Below are 22,336 nucleotides of genomic sequence, written 5' to 3' on the forward strand. Positions count from 1 at the left end.
GTTACGTGGGTTGGGGAAGCAGCCAGGGTTTGCAGGGATCTGACCTTGTCAGGCCCGGGGTTCAAGTATGAAATGGAGGGAGGTGAGACCGGAGGCAGGGAGGTCAGCAAGGAGGCTGATATCGTAATCAAGATGGGATAGGATAAGTGCTTGGATTAACGTGGTGACAGCTAATCCCTAGAGGGCAGTGGGAACAATCTTGGAAGCCTGGGCCATCTCAGAGACCTCCTTGCTCTGCCTCCAGGACCTGCTCTCTTGAAATAGTACTGGTAGGAAGTCTTCCAGGAGACATGGGGTCTTTCCTGGCCCTGAAGGAGATTGTTCCTTCCGACTTCCTACGTAAGCCACTAGGAGTCACCCACACAACAACAGCAACAACCAACTGATCAGTACTTGGGACCTCAAGCAACAGTCCTCTTGTCAGTAGGAAAGCAGTCATGTCCCAAGGAAAAGGTCCTCAGATGACAGAAGCAAACAGGCTCTACTAATGGGGCACTTTCTGAGGCAAAAAGACAATGAGTCAAGGAGGAGGCAGAGGCCGGAGAGAAATCTAAGGGGGCAGCATGGAGAAGGACTTAAAAAGAGGGGCAGGGAAGTAAGATACTGACAGGATAACTGAGAAACTGAGTTAGGCCTCTCAGGACCAGGGTGCGTGACTTTCTCCTCACTGTAGAGGCAGGGTTATCACCTTGGAGTTGGTAGATTATAAACTCCTTGTGGGCAGGGACCAAGTCTATCAATCCAGTTGTACTGAACTCTCCCAAGTGTTTAGTGAGTTGGACCTGATTATTTCACATCTACCCTAGTGCTTGACACAAAGTAAGCACTGAAATAGCACAATTATTATCATCATGGGGTCCATATACCATCTAGGGTTAAGTGAGCCCGTTGTTGGGTAGGGTCCATCCCTATATGTTGCCGACTTATACTTCCCAAGTGCTTAGTACAGTGATCTGCACACAGTAAGCACTCAATAAATAAGACTGACTGACTGAATGAATAAAAAGCACCGTTTGCCACAAGCAGCCCTCAGATCCGAAGGACATTAATTTTCCCCTATTCTGGGAGAGACCGATAGCTTGCCCTGGCTTATTTTATAATTTATTGATCTATTTTCTTGGATTGGTTACTTTTATTTCTTCTTGCTTTCTTTTAACTCATATAATCATTAAATTTACTGAGCCTTGTCTTCCCTGTTATACCGTAAGCTTCTCGAGGGCAGGGATAATGCCCCTGTTAGTGCGGTGCTCTTGGCGCATATTAAATGCCCAATAAATGATCTGAATGATGCTGAGAGGCCAGTGAGGATCCATCTTAAGTACTTCTGAAAAGATGTAAGTGTACTTTGTAAAGATCTAAGCCACAGCAAACTGGAGCCTGACTATTTTTCAAGTCAAATGGCATTGGTCTAGCTTTTCCATCCCTGTAGGATGATAATTCTTACCTAGATCCCTAAGGATTACACCTGGGAAGACCAATAACCATCAAGTCAAAATATTCACACCACTACTCAAAGGAAGAGAGGCAACAGGCTGGCAATGAGCAATTGGAAAAAAAATCAAATGGAAGAAGGAGGCATTGTTTTCCCTTAAAGATACAACTATGAAGCTTTGTCTATGTCTGCCATGGCTTCAGGAAATGTGGATCACCTGGGGAGGTGAAAGCAACACATCAGGGCACCATTGCTTTCTTTCAAATGACCTTATTCCCACTTATTGAAAAAGATGATCTCCTGGACCTACAGTAGCTGCTGATGACACTCAAAGATACCAGGTGTCTCTTACTTCTGGGTAGGCAATAGCCAGGAAAAAGAAAGGCTTAATTTCAGGGGCGGGGGGGGGGGGGCATTTGTCCAGTTTTGTATCAGGCAGTCTGTTTTTCAATATAAAACTGGATTAATAGCCACTCTAACTGGACCTTTTTGCCCAAGTCAATCAATAGTATTTGCTGTATAATAATAATAATAATAATAATAATAATGGCATTTATTAAGCACTTACTATGTGCAAAGCACTGTTCTAAGTGCTGGGGAGGTTACAAGGTGATCAGGTTGTCCCACAGGGGGCTCAGTCTTCATCCCCATTTTACAGATGAGGTAACTGAGGTCCAGAGAAGTTAAGTGACTTGCCCAAAGTCACACAACAAACATGTTGCAGAGCTGGGATTTGAACCCATGACCCCTGACTCCAAAGCCCAGGCTCTTTCCACTGAGCCACACTATGTAAAACACTTGGTAAAATGTAATAAAACAGAGCAGCGTGGCTCAGTGGAAAGAGCACGGGCTTGGGAGTCAGAGGTTATGGGTTCTAATCCCAGCTCCACCACATGTCTCCTGTGTGACCTTGGGTAAATCACTTAACTTCTCTGAGCCTCAGTTACCTCATCTGTAAAATGGGGATTAGACTGTGAGCCCCATGTGGGACAACCTGATCACCTTGTATCCTCCCACAGCACTTAGGACAGTGCTTTGCACATAATAAGAATTTAAATGCAATCATTATTATTATTATCCCATGACTGCTTTTCCAGTTTCCCGAAAGACAGCGTTTCCCACTTCTGCATTTTGTTCTCTCCCACTTTTCATCTTCAATGGAACAACTCTATCCAAAAGAGTACTGAAAGAAGCTACTCCATGCCCCTGGGGGAACATAAGTGACAGGGAAGAGAGAGCTTGTGTGGCATTGAGCAGACTACTATCACTATAAGCAATTCTTCCGCACATGTATTAGTACCAAGGCTTGCCCCTGGGTCAATCGATCAATCAACAGTATTTTTGGAGCTCACTGCATGCAGAGTACTGTACTAAGCATTTGGGAGAGTACAGTACAAAGGCCGGGGGACCTCGACTGGAGATTCCATCATCGTGATCAGTCTAATGATGCAACAGACCCCCAATGGAACCCAAGGTTCTGAGCCTTGGCAAACCAGAGATGCCACCAGAGCTGCATCCTTTTGTAGAGAAACAAGAGAAACGTAGATGGGAAATTTTGAACCATGAACCATAGGGATTTTGGTGTAGGAGATGAAGAGAAAACCACTAATTTCTCTTAAAGAATACAATTTTGCTCTCAGAACGCACATATATTTAGAACATAGAGCTTTAAAAGTAAAATGAAAGCTTGTTGGGTATATTTTAAGGTTTTCTGGAAATATGCAATGTAAGAATGTTAATGTATAAAAGTCGCAACTGCTTTGGTCAGGAGACTTCACCCCTTTTGAAGTGACTGATGATATCATATGTTCTAGGAATATTTTTATCTTTTGGCATGCTGCTCTGTGCCATATGGTACAACACACTGACAAGCAAAAAGGGTAGAACTAGATTGAAATGTACACACATATATATGTGTGTGTGTGTGTGTATATATATATGTATACACACATACACACGCTGTCTATATGAGGGAAATTATATGACTGTTTAGAAATATAAGGAAATACAAATATTGTATTTCTGTGATCATTTTTAAAAATGCCATTTTGAATCCCAAAGTCAAAACCCAAAAATGAAATTAGAAAAAGCAGCCCATAATGGGCATGAGGAGTACCATGAACTTCTACCAGGTTGCGGGTATTATTTAAGCCGAATGTAACTCTTGCTTTTTCACTATGTAATGCTTGCTTTGTCGAGCACAGCAGTAACTATAGTAAAGGCATAGGCAACCACTTGCACGTTACACTTTAGAGTTGTTAAAAGTAGAGACATCCTCAACAGCCTAATGAATTCCCGTTGTCCCACAATTTCCTTTACCTTCTACAACTCAAAGAGGCCCAGAGTCAAAGATTCTGTAAGTAAATCAGGACAAAGCTTCATAGTTGTATCTTTAAAGGGAAAACAGTGCCTCCTTCTTCCATTTGATTTTTTTTTCTAGTTGCTCATTGCCAGCCTGTTGGCTCTTCTCTGAAGCAGCATGGCTCAGTGGAAAGAGCGCGGGCTTGAGAGTCAGAGGTCATGGGTTCGAATCCCAGCTCTGCCACTTGTCAGCTGTGTGACCTTGGGCAAGCCACTTAACTTCTCCGTGCCTCAGTTACCTCATCTATAAAATGGGGATTCAGATTGTGAGCCCCAAGTGGGACAACCTGATCACCTTGTATCCTCCCCAGTGCTTAGAACAGTGCTTTGCACATAGTAAGTGCTTAACAAATGCCACCATTATTAATCTTCCACCCCTGACTTGAATTATCTTCAGGGAATTAGTCCAATGTGTTAACAGCCCAAAACACTGAAGTGGATGCAACTAGGGTGGCACTTGAGGTGCTTACACACTTCAGACATCCCTTCGCCACCGCAGAAGTAACAGACCCACGTAATGCTCAGTGTGGTGGTACGCAGGTTAGGCAATGTGATGTCATGACATTCGAACCTCTGACAGAAAATCTACAGAGCAGGGGGAATGTCTCCAGACCCTGTCTTGCTCCAGAACCCCTGCGATCCCCTTCTGTGCCATATAACTTGGAAACCGGAGTTGAATCCAGGGAAGGCTGAGGTGCTTAGAATAAAAATACCAGACTTAAAAGGCCTCTGGTGTCATATTTCATTCATTCAATACTATGTATTGAGCACTTACTGTTTGCGGAGCCCTGTACTAAGCGTTTGGGAGAGTACATCAACAGACACATTCCTTGCCCACAACAAACTTATAGTCTATAGGGGGAGACAGATATCAATATAAATTACAGATACGTCGGGAAAGAATAAAGGGAGCAAGTCTGGGCGATGCAGAAGAGAGTGGGATAAGAGGAAATGGGAGGGCTTAGTCAGGGAAAGACTCAAAAATAACTATGTATCTATTTGGTGCTTCTATTACCAAACCACCTTACGGTAGGTCTCCAGACCCCATCTTGCTCTGGAACCTTTGTAGTAGTAATAATTATTATGGTATTTATGAAGCACTTACTATGTGCCAAACACTGTTCTAAGTTCTGGAGTAGATGGGTGATCCCATTCCCAAGTGCATATCCACATGGGCACCCTTTCTGTGCCATGGGACTTGGCAACAGGAGTTGAACCTGGGAAGGCTTGGTGCTTAGAATAAAAATACCAGACATAAATTATACTGGATCAACTGGAAACCAGACAAATGGCCAACTTAGACATGACACTGTTCTCAAACTCTACGGAAATGGTGTTTGCTCTGGTTCATTTAGTATTGATCTTAAAATCTAACAGTAAGCCGAGGCTGGGGTTTTTTATGGTATTTGCTATCCGCTTACTATGTGTCAAGCCCAGCTCTTAGCGCTGGGATACATACTAGTTCATCCGGTTGAACAGAGTCCCTGTCCCACATGGGATTCACGGTCTAAGTAGGAGGGAGAACAGATTTTTAATCCTATTAAACAGTTGAGGAAACTGAGGCACAAAGAAGTTAAGTTACTTGCCCAAAGTTCCACAGCAGACAACGAGCAGAGCTGGGATTACAGGATTAGAACCCAGGTCCTGACTCTCAGGCCTGAGCTCTTTCCACTAAGCCTCGTTTCTTCTCATGATATGGGTTATCTACAAATGCACAATTCTCCCAGAGTTTCCAAACCATTAAACCAATTAAGGCTCCTAGTTTGCCTCACTGCATCATCAGCAATAACAGTAATAGTACTAATGATTTTTTTCTGAGCACCCACTGCGTAGGATGCACTGATTAAGCCTTTAGAAAGTACAACAAAAGGAAGCAACAGGATGCCTGCCCACAAGGAGCTTACACTCTAAATGAGGGAGACTAACAGCTTTTACAGCTCCTATTGTCTCCCCATCACCCAGCAGGAAACATATATGCCGAATCTTGTAGACAGATTCCCATGAAAACCAAACCAGAGAGGAACAGATGAAAATTTTGACTGTATTCCAGAGCTGCTGAATCTACTGACTGATTTCCCAATCAGCCCACTTCCTGACTTACATCAGAAGCCAAAGATGTGGGCAAGGGTTCACTTTCTTACCTCACTCTAACTATATTTTAATGTATTATTTTCTAGCAGGATAAGGGAATCTGGTTTTAATAAGCTTTGATTACAGAAATATCTTCAATAAAAGGTTAAATCTTTCCAGAATAGTAAACTCTTGGCCCTGGTATCAACTTTCAAGCAGCTCTGGAACATTATCTACCCATTATGAAAAAAGTCAGCACCTCCAACTCCAACAACTGGAGAACCTACGTGTCCCAGCATGTATCTGGCCTCATGAGTGGATGGCACGAGTTTATGATCTTCCCCTTAAAGTGATGCCCCTCCCTTCATTTCCTGACAGAGTTCATTCACCATGGAAAACCCCACCCTGGGAGCTCTCCAGGGAGCCCAGGGCAGAAAGATAACACAATCCAAATGCGTTCTTTTGGATGAATGTAGAGTTAGTGACCTCAATTCCAAGATTCAACTAAATTTACAAGAAACTGTGCTTTTCCCCAAGGCAGCCTGATTAGCCTTCCAAAATAAGATATCTGACTACATTCCGTTTTTGAAGGTCATCGTGCCAAGGACCAGAAGGAATGAGATACGATGAGAGAAGAAAGGAGAAGCAGTGTGGCCTAATGGATAGAGGGTGGGCCTGGGAGTCCGGATGACCTGGGTTCTAATCCTGGCTCCGCCACTCGTTTACTGTGAGACTCTGAACAAGTGATGTCACGTCTCTGTGCTTCATTCATTCATTCAATCGTATTTATTGAGCATTACTGTGTGCAGAGCACTGTACTAAGCGCTTGGGAAGTACAAATCGTCAACATATAGAAACGGTCCCTACCCAACAACGGGCTCACAGTCTAGAAGGGGAGACAGACAACAGAACAAAACAAGTAGACAGGCGTCAATACCATCAGAATAAACAGAATTATAGCTATATATACATCATTAATAAAGTAGAGTAATAAATATGTACAGATAAAATAGAGTAATAAATATGTACAAATATACACAAGTGCTGTGGGGAAGGAGAAGGGGACAGGGCGGGGGGGCGATGAGGAGGGGAGGAGGAGGAGAGAAAAAAGGGGAGCTCAGTCTGGGAAAGCCTCCTAGAGGAGGTGAGCTCTCTGTAGGGCTTTCAAGGGAGGAAGAGAGCTAGTTTGGTAGATGTGTGGAGGGAGGGCATTCCAGGCCAGAGGTAGGACATGGGTCAGGGGTCGACAGCAGGACTGGTGAGAATGAGGAACAGTGAGGAGGTTAGCGGCAGAGGAGCGGAGGGTGTGGGCTGGGCTGTAGAAGGGGAGAAGGGAGGTGAGGTAGGAGGGGGCGAGGTGATGGAGAGCCTTGAAGCCGAGAGTGAGGAGTTTTTGCTTGATTGATATGCTTGATTTGAAGGTTGATAGGCAACCACTGGAGACTTTTGAGGAGGGGAGTGACAAGCCCAGAGCATTTTTGTACAAAAATAATCTGGGCAGCAGAGTGAAGTATAGACAAGTGGGGAGAGATAGGAGGATGGGAGGTCAGAAAGGAGGCTGATGCAGCAATCCAGTCAGGATTGTCCACTGCGTGACCTTGAGCAAATCACTTAACTTCTCTATGCCTCAGTTACCTCATCTGTAAAATGAGGATTAACTCTTCCTCCCTCTTACTTAGACTGTGAGTCTTAGTGGGACAGGGACTGAGTCTAACCTGATTATCTTATATCTACTCCAGCACTTAGAACAGTGCTTGACATGTAATGAGAACTTGACTAACATCATTAAAAAAAGGAGGAAGAAAAGGCTCCCCTCTGCCAGTTTTTGCTGAGTGGAAGGACTGATTACTCCTCTCATTTTCCTGAACATAGGGGAGTACACAGACTTCGGGACTGGGGGAGCAGTATGGTGCAGTGGATAGAGGACCTGGGAGTCAGAGGGTCATGGGTTCTAATTCCTGTTCCACTATTTATCTGCTGTGTGGCCTTGGGCAAGTCACTTACTTCACTGTGCCTCAGTTAACTCACCTATAAAATGGGGATTAAGACTGTGAGCCCCACGTGGGACAGGGACTATGTCCAATCTGATTTGCTTGTATCCACCCCAGCACTTGGTACAGTGCCTGGCACAAAGTAAGTGCTTAACAAATACCATAATAATAGTAATACTGATTATCTGGGGGAAGGGCCAAGGACTTGGCCACAAAAACCAAACCCACCCCAGTGAGCCATCCCAGCTTTAGGTCCTTTTGGGGTTGTCAAGGCCCCCATTCAGCTCATGGTACTCCAGGACTTCAGGGGCCCAGCACTGCCCATGGGGGAGTTACCAGTACAGAGGAGGAGAAGAAACCCACAAACTAATTCCCCAGGGCCACCCCAGCACACTGGGAAAAGTCCAAGCCTGGCCATCTTCCCACTTTTCCCCTTGGGAACCCAAGAGCCAATCCAGCCCAAGTTGCCCCAGTGGGGCCATCCAAGGGAGACGACCCTGAGAGGTGGTGGGTGAACTCACAAAACCGCTCACTGAGCTCCGGTGGGTCGGTGTGGCTGGCATCTCCCTCAGGATTTCGTTCCAAGGGTCTGAGGTCAAGGTAAACATCGTACCAAGAGAATCTCTTTCCTCCATTGGAGGAGATGGGCAGGTTCTCACTAACTGTTGTCTTGGTTTTTAATTGGGGCTGAAAACTAACTAGGTTTTTAAGAAGTCAAGAAAGATGAAAAAATAGAATGAAGCATTTTATTTATATCCTTTAAATCCAATTTTTTAGATACTTGTTCCTGCATTTTAAAATACTTTCTTATTGGGCTTGGAGAGATGCTAGCATCAATCTCTAGCCCTCCTGCTAAAATATATATATATATATATATTTTCTCTGTAATTTCAAGTAAGCTGCAAGGCAATTTAGCTTAGTGGATGAAGTTATGGTCCTTGCACAGCTAGGAAAATGAGTTGATTTCAGGTGAACCTATACTTATGAAAATTTTTATTAACTTTTTTCCATCAGAACAATTATAGATTTAATTAATCCAGATCATTTATTTCAGAAATGAAATAAAAATCCAGTTTGAAACACTTCCTTTTGGAAAAAAGGGCAAAGTTATAAAAAAAGCACTTTGGTTATAAAAATGTGTGATAGAACGATATCAGCACCTCTTATTCTGCAAGCAGCTTTTCTACTCCCTGTCCATGCCTTTCCCAGAACAGTCACTTGGACCATTTTCAACTGAACCTGCACTCTGGTTATGACACAAAAAATTAACCCCACTGGTTAATTTATCTGGTCATCTTGTCTGCATCCCAGTGCTCTGCACGTAGGAAGTGCTTTATAAATGCTACAATAATAATAATAATAATGGTATTTGTTAAGCACTTACTATGTGCCAAGCACTGTTCTAAGCACTGGGGTGGATACAGGGTAAACAAGTTGTCCAACATGAGGCTCACACTTCTAATCACCATCTTACAGATGAGGTAACTGAGGCACAGAAAAGTTAAGTGACTTACCCAAGGTCACACAGCAGGGGATTAGAACCCACCACCTCTGACTCCGAAGCCTGTGCTCTTTCCACTAAGCCACGCTGTTTCTCAATGATCACCTTGGTCTCTATGGCCTCCCTTCGGACTCTTTTCTGGCCAGAGATACAGACAGCAGGTACCAGCCCCAGCACCGCGTCTGTAAGTACAAACTGTATCCTCAAATCAACACTTGGCCCCAACTCCAGTCTATCCATCATTGAGCCATTCATTCATTCAACTGTACTTACTGAGCACTTACAGTGTGCAGAGCACTATTAAGCACTTGGGAGAGTGCAATATAACAATTCCCTGCCCACCAAGAGAGTCACTTTTGGAGATGCAGTCTAGACCCGATTTACCTCACCATCACCAGCCAAGCAGAGGCAGAGAGCTGATGCCTAGTCCAGCTGCAAAGGCTCCATGTCACTGCCACTGAAAAGTCAGTCATCCGAAGCCCTGGCCACACCCAGACCAGAGTCATGGAGATTTGGCGGAATTGAACTGGTCCTAGCCACTGAATAGCATACCTCTTTTTACCCCCTGCCAACAGGCTTTAGAGTTGTATTAATCCAGGTTTTTGCCAGCCTTCAAAGTTTCACCCGCCCTCCAGACTCTAACACCCAAGTGGCAACTTGTCTAATGGAAGTGAGTGCTAGGAGCCTGGAGAAGCTGAACGCCAGGAGAGTATGTGGGGTAGATTTTAGATAATTTTCTACAGTCAATCCTCCCCAATCCACATAAAATGATCCACTCTGTTTTAGGTTGCTGATAATCGTATTTATTGAGCACCTACTGCTTGCACAGGCACTGTACTAAGTGCTTGGGAGAGTATAATGTAACAGAGTTGGTAGAGAAGTTCCCTGCCCACAGTGTGAAAAAAGCAGTCCAAGGAGTCCTTTTTTATTGTGCAAAACTGGGATTTAATAAGGTCTAAAGTTTCAGCACCAATTTGGATATCTGAAATGCAGGAGTCACTATCTTCCTGCCCTTGTACCATTAAATCTTTACTGATGAAGTGAAAATGAAAAAGGCTGCATTGATAGACACTGGGGAATGGGATCCCAATGTGTTTTCGTCCCACAAGGAGCTTACACATGAATGGGAGCGACAAATATCAAGCTATTTATAAACAGAGAAATCATAAAATTTACAACTGGATAAATGTATAAACCTGAGGGCTGATGATGGCCACGAGTAAGTGTCTAGGCAACAATAATAATAATAATGATGGTATTTGTCAAGGTTCATTATGTGTCAAGCACTGTTCTAAGCGCTGGGGTAGATACAACCTAATCAGGTTGGACACAGTCCCTATCCCACATGGGCCTCACAATCTAATCCCCACTTTACAGTTGAGGTAACTGAGGCCCAGAGAAGTTAAGTGACTTAAGCAAGGTCACACAGCAGACAAGTGGTAGAAGCAGAATTAGAACCCATGACCAACTGACTCCCAAGTCTGTGCTGTAACAACTATGCCATGCTACTTTTCTAGGTGGTAGGCATGGGTTGATGTGGCCAGGAGACCTACACCGCCCTCACTCTGGGGCAAAGGATAGAATGCGATTTAAGGCGCTGGCTACGCTCCCATGGCCTGTGGACTCCAAAGGGGGTCCATAACACCCCCAGGCCTGGTGGTCCCCAGGCAAGAGATGGAAGCCAGTGCCTGAGCCAAGATGAAAGAGCCAGTTCAGCCCCAGGCAAAGATAAAAATAAAAAAAAAAATCCAATCTAATCTCCATTTGGACAAAGGACGAATGCTGCTGACCCCCTGTAGACTTGGGCTGGGCTGAGCTCCAGATTTGGGGCCCTGCAAGCCCTCCGGGGCAGATATGTCATAAACGAGGAGGTGGTGGTAATTTTCCATGTGTTTGCAATACCACTGCCCCTTGCAATCCAGTCAGGGTGGATTGCCTTCCAAAAATTTAGAATACGTTTTTCATCCAAAGGCCAAATGGAGGGTGAGGAAAAATATAAAATTTCCACTTCTTACATCGCTTCTAATCTGCAAAACTTCATCCTAGTTACCACTGCTTATGTACAAAACAAGGGAAGAAATCCTCACAAGATGATACAGTTATCAGAAAAGAGGCATCCACAATTAAAACACACGATTTACTGGTCATTTATTCATAAGTGCTCAAAACCCGGAGATACTGTATCGTGGATCAGCCTTTTCATTTTCATTTCATAAGGAAAAACGTGATGGAATGAGGGCAGGAAGGTAATAACTCCTGCATTTTGCATAGCTGAGTTGGCTCAGAAACTTCAGAATTTATTAAATTCCAATTTTCCCCTGCAAAAAAGGATTCCTTGAACTGCCTTATCAGCTTATTTTGAGGGCCTAAAACATAGTGGATCATTTTATGGAGAGTGGGAAGGATTGATTTTTAGAAGATTCAACAAAAACAGGATTAACCACAAGGGAAGAGAATGCTCATTCCCTCCCAGTTAAGGCTTTCGGTCAAGTATAATACAAGCCCCCTGGTGAATGATGGGGATTAAGACTGTGAGCCCCCCGTGGGACAACCTGATCACTTTGTGACCTCCCCAGCGCTTAGAACAGTGCTTTGCACATAGTAAGCGCTTAATAAATGCCATTATTTTTATGTAAAAGGTGCATTCCAGTGTGAAGAGAGGCTCCAAAAATGCTTAGTTTGGTCTTAAAACAAGGAAGGTATTAGACAAATACCTATACCAAATTGTTTTCCTTAGGAAGCTAGATTAAATTGTTGTAAATGCATGGGTGATTTGAGATCATCAATCATATTTATTGAGCGCTTTATTGAGTATTTATCATCAGAAGTGGATGGCATCAACCCAAGAGTTCTGAAGAAATTCAGAGGGAAAGGTAAAAAATTTCTGGAGCACCAACCCTTAGCATTACAAACAGCCAAAGTACCAGAAGACCGTGGTTCACCAATGTGACTTCCATCTGTCAGAGTTCCAGAAGTGACCTTGAATATTCTACACTGGGGAATCTCACTTCGACACTTGGCAAATTGGTACAAAGTAGAATTAAACTGAATTGTTTTATTCTCCTTTAATATATTTTTCTACGGTATTTAAGTTCTTACTATGTGTCAGGCATTTTACTAAGTCCTGGGGTAGATCCAAGCTAATCAACCTAATCAAGAGACAATTACGCTCCCCAACTTCAAAGATTTATGGAAGGCACTTCTCCTCTTAGAGGCCTTCCCCGACAAAGCCCTCATTTTCTTTCTTCCCAGTCCCTTCTGCGTTGACCTGATTTTCTCCCTTTATTCACTCCCCCATCAACCCCACAGAATTTATATACATATCTGTAATTTATCTATACTAGCACCTATCTCCCCATCTACACTGTAAGCTCATTGTGGGCAGGGAATGTGTCTGTTATACTGTACTCTCCCAAGTACTTAGTACAGTGCTCTGTACACAACAGGCGCTTAATAAATACAATTGATTGATCAATTAGTCTGAAAGTACAGGGGGCGCATCACTGAGATAACCGGGTTGTCTCAGAGTGAGAGGCTTGAATCTCCTCTTGTTTGACTTTAGGTGTGGCATTTTATTATTTGAGTCGGTTTCTTTTTAGAGGGTTTGTGATAAAAAATGTAATGTAAATATTGTGATGTGATGCTTGAATTAATAGAGATTAAACAATAGTTTAGGGATTTCATATTGCTCTTTCAGGTGTTCTGGAATGGATCCCAATTTATAACACGTCTGTTGGAAAATGTACCCCATAAAACAGCCACAGAGATCTAAAACTCTGCTTTATCATAGGAAATGCCTGTGTGCCAGAGAGCCTTGTGAGGGTGTGAACTCCTAGGCGCAAATTATGAACAAGGAATGAAAAAAAGCCACATCTGCTCTTATCTGCTTTCTTTAGGTGTCTCTGGTTCATGAATGGTCTTAACAATATTTTCTAAATTCAGGGTAGGATTAAAGTTTTGCCAAAGTTATGTTATACCCATCTCTTCCTCTCAGCATACCCTTTCCTGCCACTGATGAGCAATTTGGCCTAATCATCAATCGTATTTATTGAGCGCTTACTATGTGCAGAGCACTGTACTATGGAAAGAGCACCAGCCTGGGAGTCAGAGGACCTAGGTTCTAATCCTAGCTCTGCCAATTGCCTGCTGTGGGACCTTAGGCAAGTCACTTCACTGTGCCTGAGCCATAAAATGGGAATCCAATGCCTGTTCTCCCCAACTTATACTAGAGCTCCTGTGGGACAGAGACTGTGTCTGATTAACTTGCATCCACCCCATCGCCTAGAACAGTGCTTGACACATAGTAAGCACTTTATGCCATAATAATAAATAATATGAAGTGATAAGGCAGCATCGTATTTTCCTTAAGGAATTTTGCAAATTGATCTTGAATTTTTTCCAGCACTTTCCCAAGTTGGAACCCAGCCTGCTAGGCTGAGAAATACTAACATAAGGAATGACTTGCAAGTTGCTATAGTAATCTTGAAAATTCATGCTGCTAACACGAGATCCAGAACGCTAAACTACCCTGCACTGTGGAATGATGTCGTTCCACAGTAACAGGAGTCCAGGAAAAAAGCATGTCATGCATCAGAGTAGTGAATCACTATGCTCTTAGACTGCTCTTTCTCATTTTCTTTGCCACCGACTATAGCTGAGTCTGAGCAATCCTTAGTTCCTTCAAGCTCCACCTTTTCCTGTTGATCTTATCATGAAGCGAAGTTACAGTCGGGGGCCAACTAAACAGTCTCAAGCCAAAGTACAGATGTAGCAAACATAACATGCCACCGCTGCCAATTCAAAGACGGAAAACTGACATAAATGAGGATACGAATGGGGGGAAAAATGCAAAACCGTGTCAAGAAAGTTTTACTAGCAAACTTTATTTTTTCTACCTGCATTTTGGATGTTTTGGCTTCCTAATCAAAGATAAAGGAAGGGTTGAAACAGACCTCCCCTTAATCCTTGTCCTTTTCAATTGGTGGTGGAAACCACATTAGGTCTCTTATGCTGAATGTTTTGAAGTTTGCTTGGAAAAGCTTCTTCTCCTCAGGGATACCTTCTTGCTTCAGTACTCTATTCTACAATCATTAGAGGCAGTGTTGCATAGAGCTTCTTACCTCTCCTGGTCACACCTGGCTCTCCTCTCTTAAGGGAGGGAGAGGGAGATAACCCAGCATTCTAGCCATTCTTGGGAGCCTATTCTAGGTCTGGGGTTGAGTGAGGGAGGGTATAACCGAGGGCGCTGGAAAACAGTCCTAATCGAAAAATGCTCAGAGGATACATATCCCTAGGTGGCTCCCCAGAATAAGAGAGGCAGCTCAGAGAAAACTGGACATTTGGAATTAATGAGATATAGTATGGCCTAATGGAAAAAGCACAGGCTATGAGTCAGAGGACCTGGGTTCTAATCTAATAATCTAGAGAAGCAGCGTGGCTCAGTGGAAAGGGCACAGGCTTGGGAGCCAGAGGTCATGGGTTCTTATCCTGACTCCGCCACTTTTCATTCAGTCATTCAATCATATTTATTGAGCACTTACTGTGTGCAGACCACTGTACTAAGCACTTGGGGGCGCCACTTGTCAGCTGTGTGACTTTGGGCAAGTCATTTCACTTCTCTGTGCCTCAGTTACCTCATCTGTAAAATGCGGATTAAGACTGTGAGCCCCACGTGGGACAACCTGATCACCTTGCATCCCCCCCAGCACTTAGAACAGTGCACCGCACATAGTAAGTGCTTAACAAATGCCACCATTATTAATAATAATGGCATTTAAGCTCCACCACTTGCCTGCTGTGTGATTTGGGGCAAGTCACAACTTCTACATACCTCAATTACCTAATCTGTAAAATGAGGATTAACTACTGGTAGCCCCACTTGGAACATAGACTTCGTCTAACCTGATTAGGTTGTATCTCCCTCAGTGTTCATTCAGCCCAGTATTTGGGACACAGCAAGTGTTACCATCATTATTATGCTCCCTGCCTACTCCTGGGTCAAACTCTGGCTGGAACAGGGAAATCCCTCATTTCCCAGCCCACTTGTGATTAACACAAACTGGTAATACGGAGGGAAACGGAAGCTTCACCCAGACAAGGGTTCCAGCCAGGAAAGTGGGCAAGAGTTCTTACCCCAGCATTTTAGATCATTGGAAAAACTGGGTCCCTGCCTGAGGACTGGATAAGAGGAATTCCTGCCATTCCCCAGGAGATTTAAAAGCCACAGGATTCCAGCTGCTAAAAATTCATTAGTGTGTGTTCAGGTGCCATGCTAATGAACAATTAGGGGAGCTTTGAGGCAGTTTAACTTATTGGGAAAAAAAATGTTAGAGTGCTGAGTGGGTACAGGGAATGAGAGTGGTGTTACAAAGAAGACAATAGACAAAAGAGAAGCACTGTGACCAGGTGGATAGAGCATGGGCCTGGGATTCAAAGGATCTGGGTTCTAATCGCAACTCCAATTCTTACCCTTTTTTTTTTTTTAAATGGAATTTGTTAAGCTCTCATTATGTGCCAGGCACCATACTCAAGAAACAAGCTTTGAAAATGGGCTGGGGGACAGGTGTCCTTGGCCAAGACACAGGGTCAGGCGCCAGGAAAACTGGGAAGAATCGAACTCCTTTGCACCTGGTTCCTCCCCTCCAAAAGGAGTCACTCCTGGCTGCTGCCCATTTCCCCACCTCTCTTAAGGCCTGATAACACGTAGCTGTTTCATAACTGACTTTACTGAGGCTGAAATAGAGGGAAAACATGCCTGAATCACGTGCCCTGAAGTTAGGATACAGCATAACCCACTGGATTTTTGACTATGCCCTTCTGTAGCAGTACGAAGCAGAGCCTTGTTGCTCTTTATTCCAAAAAAGATCTTGGTAGCCTACTTTGAGGAGGTTATGAGCCTTTCACGTGATATCTGCAGGGAGACTGTTGTGTGAATTAGGGGTTGTTATATGTGCACCTGGGTGGCCCACAGGGAGGAAATGATGGACTTCTAGGCAGCCCTTCTAGGGAGGCTGGAGGACTTCTGATTTTCTGCCTGGAGCAGGGGAGTGAATCTGAGCATGTCTTAAATTAGTCTCTATCAGGCCCTGTGGAGAATGAGGTATTCTCTTGCTCCTTCCCTCTCCCCACCCTACCCTCATACAGGCAAGTATGCCATTTGGGGAGCACCGGGTTAATTTTCCCCACCCATTCTTTCCATCGGGTAAACTTAACTAATTAAGCTTATGTTTTGGCACCTCAGTTGTATAAGATCCTGGTGATCGCATTTTTTGTCTGTTTGCTCCCAGAGTTGTCAGGGTGTGCATGGAGGGGTTGGGGGATGTCGCTTCATAAACGTGCAGTCGAAAGGCCTAGGATAGTTCTCAGTGTCATACTGTCGGCAGCATTTAATAAAATCCTTCCTCAAAGGTGATTGGCTGAAGTCCCATCATACACTTCACTCCTCTAATGCTAACCTCACTGTACCTCGATCTGGTCTACCTAGCTGTCGACCCCTCGCCCACATCCTCCCGCCCTCCTCAATCCTGACAATGACTCTCCCCTCCCTTCAAAGCCTTATTCAAGGCACATCTCCTCCAAGAGGCCTTCCCTAACTAAGCCCTCTTTCCTCTTCTCCCACTCCCTTCTGCGTCACCTGACTTGCTCCCTTTTAATTGTATTTGAGCACTTACTATGTAAGTGCTTGTTTATCCCCTTTATTCCTTTTATTTATTCCCCCCAGCCCCACAGAACTTATGTCCATCACTGTAATTTATTCATTTATATTAATGCCTGTCTCCCACTCTCAACTGTAAGCTCACTGTGGGCAGGGAATGTGTCTGTTCATTGTTATATTGTACTCTCCCGAGTGCTTAGTACATTTCTGTGCATACAGTAAGCACTCAAAAAATACAACTGAATGAACACTTTACCTGCCTGCTGAGTGATCTTGGGCAAATCACAACTTCTCATTGCCTCAGTTTTCTCACCTGTAAGATGGGGACTCAATCCCTACTCTCCCTCACTCTTAGACTGGGAGTCTCATATGAAATAGGGACTGGATCCAACCTGATTACCCTGTATCTACGCCAGTGCCTAGTACAGTGTTTGGCCCATAGTAAGCACTTAAATACCACAATTATTATAATTACAATAATAATGATAAAGACCCATCTATGATTCACTGTAGGGGAGAAAACAATCATCTTGGAGTGAGTAGTCTGAACAAACTTATTAGAAGCAATTAACTACTAACTCACTTTTAACAATCCCCATCAACTACAAGTGTGCTATTTGGGTGGTTTTTACACTGGTCTTGGGGACTCACTGAGGCTGAAGAAGGCAAACAAATCAAGGTCAGAAATCAGAAGGGAATTTCCAGACCATCAGTGACAAGCGCAAGCGCGCACTCACACACACTCTAATTAGATTCAGCTGCTCATTTTTGTAACCCAGCCTCACAGCTCGTGGGTGGCTGCATTTCGCCCCACTTTTGCCCTTGGAAAATTCATTCTGCTGTATTCATTTTTAGAAAGAAAGAACACTTATCCAGACACAACCACCTGTGGCACTTCGCAATTTACACGCCCTGCTATTTAAGCATTTCTTCCTCTGATCTAGTGTATAAACTATTTGAGGCCTGCTCCCCCGATGAACTGTAAACCCTTTGAAGGATGGATCTTGTTTCAAATGTACTGGACTCTTCCAAGCGTTCTGTACTTAGGAAGTGTCTGATTAATACTACTGACCGAAATAAGGAACGGTTCTTCCCCCCCACTAGCCTTTATGCTCCCTGTGAGTAGGGATCGTGTCTGCCTCCTCTATTACGCTGTACTCTCCCAAATGCTTAGTATACTGTTCTGCACACAGTCAGTGCTCAACAAATATCACTGATAGATAGTTCAGCAGTTACTTTCGAACTGAGTCAGGTTTAGAGAACAAACTCTGTCGGAGGGCTAGTTCCAAAAGGGTTAAGATAGTTAATAAGATTTAGTAATCAGTGGGCCCCATTGTGCAATGCTACAAACAAATCAACATCTCAAAACAACTCATTATGTCCTTGCTGTTAATGTTTACAATTCAGAAAAATCCATCCTGCTGTTTTCATTTTGAGTAGAAACATCAAACATCTTTTCTGCTATTCCACTAATTTTGCTTTACCATCCTCATTCCTTCGGCGAATAGTCCTTTAGAGCCTGCATAATTGTTAAAGCACAACTCAAAAACAGAGTAGCGCAAGTGTTCTTGGCTCTTAAACGATGGTCTCAGAAGTATTAAAAATAATGTGCAACCATTCCAAATGGCCCACAAAGTAAACTAAACAGCCTTTCCAAATGTCAATACGAAAGGAAAATGATGCACGGGTTCATCTGGTTTGGGCTTCTGTGTACTTGAAACGTCTATATTGAGAGCCGCTTTCCACAAGTTGGCAAGCGCCCACCAAGGGTGCGGAGCTCTCCTGGTACCCAGGGGGCAGATAGAGAACAATGGTCCCAGCTCTGAGTCTTGCGAGGGGAAATGGATTCTGTAGTCAGCTTTGGCCAGCGATGCTTAGCCTAGGGGCTTGTGCTTCCTCTTGCCTTGCCGCCCAGCCCTCCCTCAGGGGTCTCTACAAAAGCCAGAGAAAAGGCAATATCCTTCCATCTCACGATAGATGTGGGATACTTGGATGTGGGTCACACCAGGCAGAATTTGGTTCTTTGGCTAAGGCCCCATTTCTACCATCTGGGACAAGAAGACCCCCACTGGTGGGGGGGGGCCTAAAAGTAGCAATATTGTTTATTGATCACCTATGAGAGCAGTGCACTGTACTAGGTGCTTGGGTGATGCAACAGAAATCTCAGCCTCTTGGGGCTGTGCCAGCAGGGGTGGAGGTTGCTGACTGTAGAACCCCTTAGGGCAACGCACATGGTGGGCACACAGGGCAGCAGGATTCTTGAAAGAGCCAGCTAACTTTAATAATAATAATGGCATTTTTAAGTGCTTACTATGTGAAAAGCACTGTTCTAAGCACTGGGGAGGTTACAAGGTCATCAGGTTGTCCCACAGGGGACTCACAGTCTTTAATCCCCATTGTATAGACAAGGTAACTGAAGCACAGAGAAGTTAAGTGACTTACCCAAAGTCACACAGCTGACAATTGGCAGAGCCAGGATGTGAACCTCTGACTCCAAAGCCCGTGCTCCTTCCACTAAGCAACGCAGCTTCTCTTGGACGATAAAGACGTCGGTGGCTATTGGATCGACTACCTGGGCAACCGTCTCATGGTCTACAGTGCCATGGCATAGCTGCGGTCACTCTGGCCATAAACCGGTCACCGTTGCGTGCACTTGATGATGTGTTGCAGCCCCAGGGAAACACGGCTACCAGGGAGGATGGAATGTGAGTGGCACCTAGCACTTGAATGGGTTTCTCTGCTCAGGTCTCAGTCTCCAAGTCTCCATGACTGGCCTGAATCATCCGTCATCACCTCTTTGGGAAACTAGCAGGGGGAGCTAAGAACAATCCTGGCAATGTGATTGGGAAAAATTGTAAAAATCGCTCAATCAATAGCATTTACTGACTGTGTTCAGAGTCCTGCGCTAAGAACTTAGCAGTCTTCTAAGCATTTGAGAAGCAGCGTGGCTCAGTGGAAAGAGCACGGGCTTTGGAGTCAGAGGTCATGGGTTCAAATCCCGGCTCCACCAATTGTCTGCTGTGTGACTTTGGGCAAGTCACTTAACTTCTCTGGGCCTCAGTTTCCTCATCTGTAAAATGGGGATTAATATTGTGAGCCCCACGTGGTTCAACCTGATTACCTTGCATCCCCCTAGCGTTTAGAACAGTGCTTTGCCCACAGTAAGCACCTAACAAATACTATTATTAATATTATTATTTAGGTTTGCAACAACAGGGCCTAGGGAGGCAGCGAAGGGAGTGGAACAGGGAGAAAAGGGAAATTAAGAGAGAGATGGTGGGTGGGGTCAAGGCAACAGGCTGGGAATGAAGAACAAAGGTGGCCTGGTGTAAAATGAGCACAGGACTGAGAATTGGGAACTGGGTTCTAATCCCAGCCTTACCACTTACCTCCTGGGTGATCTTGGGCAAGTCACATAACTTCCTTGGGCCTCAGTTTCCTCATAGGTCATGTGAGAATTGAATGCCTTTTATCGTGCTCTTTAGACTGTGAGCCCCAGGTGAGACAGGGGCTGTGCCTGATCTGATTGTACCTATGCACAGTGCTTGGCACATATTAAGCTCTTAACCAATACCACAATCATTTTATGTATATATATATATATATACATATAGATATATATATAAAACAATAGTGCATAATATCCATTCAATCACATTTATGGAGTGCAGACCACTTTACTAAGGGGAGAGTACTCCCTTTATCCCCCTTTTATTTCCTTTTCCCCTAGTGTCACCATTATTATTAGGAGGAGGATAGGGGAAGAAGGGGAAAAGGTTATAAAAGGGGAATTTAAAGGAAGCAAGGGGAAAAGGATTACCAGAACCATGTCAACCACTTTGTTGGTGAAATCAAAACCATCACAAATGAACTTCCCAAAGAATCCCCATCACTCCTTCAGCACTACACTGCTACTTCTTCGTCCTTTCGCTTCCCAGCTGTTTCTCAAGAGACCTCCCATCTGCTCTATAAATTCCTCCCTTTCTCTAGTAAATATTTTTGTTTGTCTCCTCTGTTAAAGTGTAAGCTCCTTATGGGCTTGGAATATACACTGCTTCTTTTGTTTGTACTCCTCAAGTGCCTAATTCAGGGTCTACCCTACTGGTTGCTCACTAGAGAAGCAGTGTGGCTCAGTGGAAAGAGCACGGGCTTTGGAGTCAGAGGTCAAGGGTTCAAATCCCAGCTCTGCCAGTTGTCAGCTGTGTGACTTTGGGCAAGTCACTTAACTTCTCTGGGCCTCAGTTACCTCATCTGTAAAATGGGGGTTAAGACTGTGAGCCCCCTGTGGGACAACCTGATCACCTTGTAACCTCCCCAGTGCTTAGAACAGTGCTTTGCATATAGTAAGTGCTTAATAAATGCCATTATTATTATTATTAAATACTACCACAACTATTACTACCTTGAGTAACCATACCCTGAATAATTGAGCCAGAAAACACTACACTTACCTGCACTACACAGCAGGTAACTCCCCCCTTGCCTATGAATGCCGCAAACAACCGTATCGACGGCAACCTTGTATTTAGACAGACCTCTCTTTCCTTTCCTTTACCTCCCCTCTATACCCCACCACCACCTCTCCTCACCTACACTTCCAACTGTAAGTTCTTCATATGTCTAGTATCGGCCCTGCCCACAGAAGGCCTGCCGGGCTAGAAAAGAAATCCACCACAGATAAGAAATTCAACAGACAACTGACGATAAGAGCCTCAGTGTTTGAACTCAGGCAGTGTGGCCTAGTGTAAACTGCACAGGATTGGGAGTCAGGAGACCTAGTTTTAGAGTCAGATCTGCCAATGGCCTGCTGTGTGACCTTGGGAAAGTCACTTACCCCCTCTGAGCCTCATCTGAAAAATAGGGAGGAGACACTCTCCTCCGAGAAGCCTTCCCTAAGCCCTCCATTCCTCTTCTCCTACTCCCTTCTGCGCCGCTCTTACTTGCTCCTTCATTCACCATCCCTCCCTTCTCCACAGCACATATATACAACTATATATATCTGTAATTTATTTATTTATTTGTATTAATATATGTATATATGTTTGTATGTATTTATTACTCTAGTTTATTTGTACATATTTATTCTATTTATTTTATTTTGTTAATGTTTTGTTTTGTTGTCTGTCTCCCCCTTCTAGACTGTGAGCCCACTGTTGGCCCGTCTCTATATGTTGCCAACTTGTACTTCCCAAGTGCTTAGTACAGTGCTCTGCACACAGTAAGCGCTCAATAAATACGATTGAATGAATGAATGAATACGTGCTCTTCTTACCGCTTAGATTATGAGCCTATGGTAGGGCAAGGAGCATGTGTGGCTCGAATATCAC

At 44.1% G+C, this 22,336-nt stretch overlaps 1 protein-coding gene across 1 annotated transcript in view; it reads right to left on the bottom strand.

Moving 5' to 3' along the window:
- LOC119945435 (cytochrome P450 7B1) overlaps positions 1-22,336 on the bottom strand; it is a 168,467-nt gene that overhangs the window by 122,217 nt on the left and 23,914 nt on the right. The window lies entirely within an intron of this gene.

Source organism: Tachyglossus aculeatus, chromosome 25 (assembly GCF_015852505.1).
Source record: "Tachyglossus aculeatus isolate mTacAcu1 chromosome 25, mTacAcu1.pri, whole genome shotgun sequence".
Classification (NCBI taxonomy): Eukaryota; Metazoa; Chordata; class Mammalia; order Monotremata; family Tachyglossidae; genus Tachyglossus; species Tachyglossus aculeatus.